This window comes from Centruroides sculpturatus, unplaced genomic scaffold, assembly GCF_000671375.1.
Source record: "Centruroides sculpturatus isolate CEXI.00-Female unplaced genomic scaffold, Cexi_2.0 scaffold608, whole genome shotgun sequence".
Classification (NCBI taxonomy): Eukaryota; Metazoa; Arthropoda; class Arachnida; order Scorpiones; family Buthidae; genus Centruroides; species Centruroides sculpturatus.
This window is the reverse complement of record NW_019384781.1, coordinates 397040-403783: the sequence shown is the minus strand read 5'-3', so window position 1 is coordinate 403783 and position 6744 is coordinate 397040. Positions and strand designations below refer to the sequence as shown.

At 24.9% G+C, this 6744-nt stretch overlaps 1 protein-coding gene across 1 annotated transcript in view; it reads left to right on the top strand.

Moving 5' to 3' along the window:
- The first annotated feature begins 388 nt into the window (after positions 1 to 388).
- The window catches only part of LOC111629190, an 11676-nt gene continuing 5320 nt past the window's right edge, over positions 389 to 6744 (top strand). Inside the window, exon 1 of the mRNA XM_023373074.1 lies at positions 389 to 467. The gene's annotated coding sequence lies outside the window, so the exon portion shown is untranslated. The remainder of the gene's footprint in view (positions 468 to 6744) is intronic.

Sequence of the window (6744 nt, the reverse complement as noted above, 5' to 3'; positions counted from 1 at the left end):
TCTAATATTATAATATTAAAAATTAAAATTAAAAGTCAAGGCAAATTATACAATATTTTAATAATAAGATTTGTAATTTTTTATACATTAATTATGTTTTTTATTTCATAATTTATTTAATTGTTTTTCTTGCAATATACGTTCAGTTTCCTTCGGTAAGCTCGTCTCTTCCTTAAATTAAATATATAACTTAAATGAATATTTAGAAAATAAATCTGACGAACAATTTTAAAAAAGAAAGTATTACTAACTAATTTCTAGTTACTTAATTTTAAATAACGCATCTTAAACAAACGGGAACAACACGTGGCCAAAAAGAGGATGTGACGAATGACTGACGTCACACAGAACTGCCCCCGCAAGCTGCACGTGCGTCTATATAGGTTGTGGACGTTCTGTTTGGTGTACAAAATTGCCGTTACCAGCAATTCCGTAATATTGTGTACTGTACATCAGTTACAGATAATGTAAGTAAATTTATTCCAATCTTACGAAAATAATTCTTAATCTATTATATTGATATAATTACAAATATAACAAATTTTTCACGCTAAGTGCGAAATTTACTTTAAAGTATTTATTTATAATAAATATAATTTACAATTATGTAAATTACANAGTAGAATAGGATAGTAGATTTCTTTCATTCTATATTTACAGTGATAATTGAAACATACTTTTATCTACTATTTTTCTATAAATAGAAATAATCATTTATTAAAAAACATATATAAAATATAAAATGGATTAAATTGAAATGTAATATATCAATATTTTCTTCATTTTTGGATATTATTTGTAATCATTTTCTGTATAATATTTTAAATAAACCTTTGTTTTACTAACAAATTGATATCATTTCTGGTTTATTGTTGTAAATCTATACAAGTTAATTTGTTGTCTTTGTTGATTTTATTTATGAGCATTGCTAGATAATTTACTAAAGGCTGAGTATATGATGTTTATTGAATGTATGTAGGCTTATATTTAGTTTTTAAATAATTATAATTCTTTCACGGAATTCATCCAATGGAATCACGTTAAAAGGAACCTCGTAATAACGATTTTTAAAATTTTTCCGACTCAACGTTTATAGGAATCAACGACAAAATCTTTCAGTTGTACAAAATGTAACGCGTTATAGCTTCATGGGGCCCAGGCAAATTTGAACTAGAGACCCCATGCACAATATTGACTTCAGATATTTTTCTTCTGGGCAAGTTTTTGGGGGAAATATTTTCTTATAAATGATTAGTTTGGGTCTTCTTGTTTGTGGAAATCCCAGGCAATTGCCCCTTTTGTGCCACTGTGTACAAACGTATTGTATTTAGAACGAACTTCCAGTTTAACGTTTCTTTTCTGTCAGTCCGCAGAATTTCTATAATTTTCACTTTACTATAACAACTCTTCGCAATTTCTTTCACTCTTCTTCGCTATTGTTTTCCAACTGATAAAGAACTATCCAAGGAAAAGAAGATATCGTAAGCAACTAACGAGTTGCAGGTGTACTAACCTGAACTAGAGCTATAAGTTGTGGACACAGGTGTAAGGACAGTCATTTACGCCTCTTTTAATTTTGTTATTTACCTTATTCTTAAGGTACGAAGATGAACATCGAGGGACAGCTAGGAGAGGGAAACATTGCCGGGATATTTCTGATCATTTCTTTCTGAAATAGGAAACCAAAGCGTAGGAAGAATATGATTTGAAAGGATAAATTAAATTGTCGAATTCACAACTAAAATGCTTCATTTACATGAAATAACTCAAATTTTAAAGAGAAAATGATATAAGTAACATATATAACATCTTTGTCTCTTTTTTTGTAGACTTCACATTTAGCTCATGTATATTTAATAATAATTTATATACATTTTTCATTACAACAAACTTTCAGTTTAACAAGTATTTTCGAGGGTCACCTGAAGTTTCTTATAGCGAGATTCCATGTATTTATTTCATTATATTCATTCGTATTTTCTCTCTCAATTTATATAAATAATTTTTTTTTTGTCAAGAAGTCTTTTTCTTTCTCTCCTTTAACTATATAAATCTTTTAATTTTATTAATACTTTTTCTCTTTTAATTATGTTTCATATGTCATTAGTGATATGTGTATAGGCTAATATTATAGGAAACAATCGTTATTTGTTAGAATATTTACCAAAAATAATATATTGCACGTAAGTAAATTATAATACATAATTTATGCAGGGAAACATAATATGTTAATAATATATTCATATATTAACTACTGTATTTGTATGCAAACATAATATTAATAATAAATATAATTTACAATTATGTAAATTACATATATTGTAATTTTTAAACTTTTCTATAAATGACTAAAAAATTGAATTTTAGAAGGAAACAGGAAACTCCTAAACCAGAGGTAAGAGAATCTTTCTTAATCGGAAGGCCACATCCTGTTTTAAAAGGAACTCATAAGGCCACATGATATATAAGGTTGCATAAGTGTACACATTAAATATACATGGGACAATTATATTAATAAATTGAAATTACACAGATGTTTTTATTTAATTCAATTGTAATCAAATTTGATATGAAATACATATTGAGTTCTCAACATTATGTTGAAAAATTCAAGACTATTTAAAAACATTTTTTTGCATGTATAATCGAAAATCTGTAGAAAAACGAATGGGCAAAACGTAAGATATTAACGTAGTAAATTAATTTTTATCGATAAAAACAAATAAAATTTTCTTCAATTTATATGTATGAAAAATTTTTAATAATTAGAAGTTATTTTTATAGATAATAGTATAATTAAAGAGCCCACTTCCAAAACGACTTATCTTCATAAATGACACAATGTAAACTAATAAACCAACGGCGCTTCGATTTTCTGTTTTAATAGGAGTAAATAATATTGTGTTATTTCGTTTACTAAAAGACTTATTCGCTAACAATAGCAAACCTCCGTGTTATTTCCAAAGCGGCTTACTTCCACACGTGTGTTCATTCCAAATCGTATCTCTTACACACCAATCAAGCAACATTTTTGAAGTCATGTGACAAGATTCCTAATGTTTCCACTAAAGAAAAATAAAGCAGCTACGTTTATATCAGCAATTTTTTCTAGTTAAAAAATTTTAACAGCAATTTTTTAACTAAAAATTATACATGTTAGTTTATAATGATCCAGTAGAGAAGAAAAAAAAATCACACACAAAAACGACGAATATGGAAGTATTCGAATCATAGCAACTTTAGTAAATTTCATAAATACCTACAGCTGGAACTGTCAGTAAAGCCACAGCTTACTGTAAAGAGGGGGGAAATGGGCAAAATTGCAACCGAAAAAACTAAAAATGGGCAATGAGGTAAACAAAAAAAGTTGATCACGTTATGGGTCTAATTACCAAAGTGAATTGGCTGAATATCACCCAGCATTTAAATTTAGTTGACACCGATGAGAGTTGTAATAGTGATGTCAAGCACAAAGTACAGTATATTAAATTTGATTTCAGTGTTAGTTATTTATTCTTAGTTACGATTTAAAAATCTTTATTTTTTCGTAACTATCAATAGTAGTAGATTTACCCAAATTAACTTTTAATGTTAAAAGATACCACTTTCTATTGTTACTCTTGCAAGCTTTAGGTCTTAACCCTACTTGTTTGTACCAAAAAGATTTACCTTCAATTAAACATTTTAAAAATAACAAATTCTATTACAGCTGGGTTGTTTAAAGTTCTAGTATAGATAACACACATAAATGCGGGTATAATAGCTAATCACAAAAGAAATGATAAATGACGTAAGAAATATTTTTTCTGTTTTCTCAAGAGGTTATTTCATGGAAATAAATCTTTTTGGGAATAGACTGTTTAATAATTGAATATAGTATTTAATATTATTAAAAACTAAAAAAAATATTATTTTATTATTAAATATATATCAAATAAACGTGAAAAACAGAAAGAATGTGTACATTTAACAGACAAATAATGGCATCATCAATTATTACTATTATTATTTTGGACAAAATTCACTCTAACTTATTTTAGAAAGTGTCTAATTACATTATTTGTATATGTACTGTAATTTATGATAAAAATTGAAATATTTAATATAACTGAAATTTAAATAAATTAAATTAACATATTTAAATTGAAATGACTAATATTAGCATTCGGAAAACTAATATTAAAATAAACATTCAATTGTTATAATTAATTTAATATTTAATATTGAATTAAAAATAAGAATTTATTAAATATTATTTAAATATATTGAATTCTGCAAATATCAGCAAGTTATACTTAATCATTTCCTAGAATTTGTCAATTAATATATATTTTCCTGTAGGCAATTTTGTGTTTAATCAGTTATTTTCCTATTAAAAAATATTTTAAATAATAATTCAAATATTTATTTAGACATTATTTATTTTAAAGATGGCGTCTATTACTTAATTACTATATCAAGAACAATGACAGTTTGTTTATTACTTATCAAATAATCTGTCATCTCTATTATCGAAATTATTCAACAGTGTTTTACAAGTGTTAAATTTACAAATTAAATATTTTATATAAAAATAATTTTTCCGTGTTTAAACTAATTTTAACTTGTCGGTAAGAATTATATTTTTAAAAATACATTACAATCGTAGATTAATTCATTTGATAAAATAATTACGTGCAATTTAAAATAAAAATAACAATTATTTTTCTTTCCTAAATGAGCCGTAATAATTGTTTTTTGAAAATTTTCTTTCCTTACTTTCTAGGTGTTTAAATATATTTTTTAAAAATTTCCAATAAAAGAATCTATAATTAATGTGTAGCAGAAATCATTCATTAAAAATCCTGCTACAGAGTCTTTTATCTGAGATTTTATGAATTAAACACGATTACATGAATAAAATAATTCATCAAAAATTTCTCAAATTTGTTATTTCTAAGAAATAATTGATGGTCTTTCAATTAACAACTCTTGCTCTTATAAAGATAGGCTTGTAATTTTTTTATTCGTTGGTTAATATACTTTTTTTTGCAATCGTATCACATCCATTTTGGGAAAATAGCGGAAAATACCGAAGTTGTTGAGTCAGAAGATATCTGCACGTAGTTTTGGCCACTTGACATTCCTAATACTGGCACCGTGAGACAAGCATCGAAAAGAGGGAAGCAATCTGCGTAGGAGACCAGGAATTTTGATAATTCATCTATACATAGTAATGTATCTATTAACGTCCATAAAAATCAACGAGTATCAATGAATAACTTTATAAATAACTTTAAGAAGACAGGTATCCTTTCAATGCAGAATTCCTTTTTGATAAAGGCTTACCTGTTCTTTCAAGTATTTCAAATAATTACACCTTATAAATGATCTGATTTATTAATATAAATAATATATTTATAATAAATCATTACTTCTACTATATATTAATAATGTTAATATAGTTCTAAATTATAAAAACAAAAAGATACAGATAAAGATTGTTGCCTTTCAGCCTCTTATAAACTAGTATACAGGTTTAAATAATATTAAAAAAGAATGTAATTAATTGCAATTTTAACCAGTCATTTGTTCTAATACTATAATTTAGAGAAATAATTAATCTGTCTTATTTTTTTTAATATTAAGTATGTAATAAAATAATATAATTCTATTTCATATTTTCCATATTTACAATCAATAGAAATATAGCGTAAATATCATAACTATTATTAAAAACATTTTAGATTACAAACTTTTTGATAGGGCTATAAATTGTTGTAGATATTCTATAGTTACTGTCAGCTACACATGTTGTTGTGATGGTAGCTTTGAACATTGTCAGGTGAGATAAAGTCACATCAGTTGTGAACAGTGTAAAGACCAAGAATAGCAGTAAAAGCATTCGCTGTACTTTCTGCTTTAAAATAATCATTTTTTTTAAACAACAAATAATATAAATTAATTTATTCGTTAAAATATTACGTTTTAATTGCTTAATTTTATGTGTAAAAGAGCAATAGCCACGTTAAATAAGGTAGCCTGCGTCAGTGCCTTTTTTTTAATAATGCTTTATGATAAAAACAACGTATTTTGTCATTTCAGTAACCAAATATGATTTAGAAAACAGGACAGTCATTATTACATTACCATGACATGTTCGTAATCAACTACTCCCAGTTTCATTCCCTTTAGTATATCTTGAAAATTTTTCGAAGAAATGAGTTATATAAATAAACTGATAAAAATTACTTTTTTTTGTAATAATTATATAGCTATAACACATATGTCATAAATTTTATAGAATTTTAATTATAAATATTGCATGTTTGCCTTGATTTTTAATTTTAATTTTTGATATTATGAAATTAGAAAATATAAATGTTCGAAAATAATAAATAAATTAATGGAAAGGATATATTAATCTTCTTTTCTACTAATTTCTTTATCATTTTCGAACATTTATTCTATCTAATATTATAATATTAAAAATTAAAATTAAAAGTCAAGGCAAATTATACAATATTTTAATAATAAGATTTGTAATTTTTTATACATTAATTATGTTTTTTATTTCATAATTTATTTAATTGTTTTTCTTGCAATATACGTTCAGTTTCCTTCGGTAAGCTCGTCTCTTCCTTAAATTAAATATATAACTTAAATGAATATTTAGAAAATAAATCTGACGAACAATTTTAAAAAAGAAAGTATTACTAACTAATTTCTAGTTACTTAATTTTAAATAACGCACCTTATTTAATA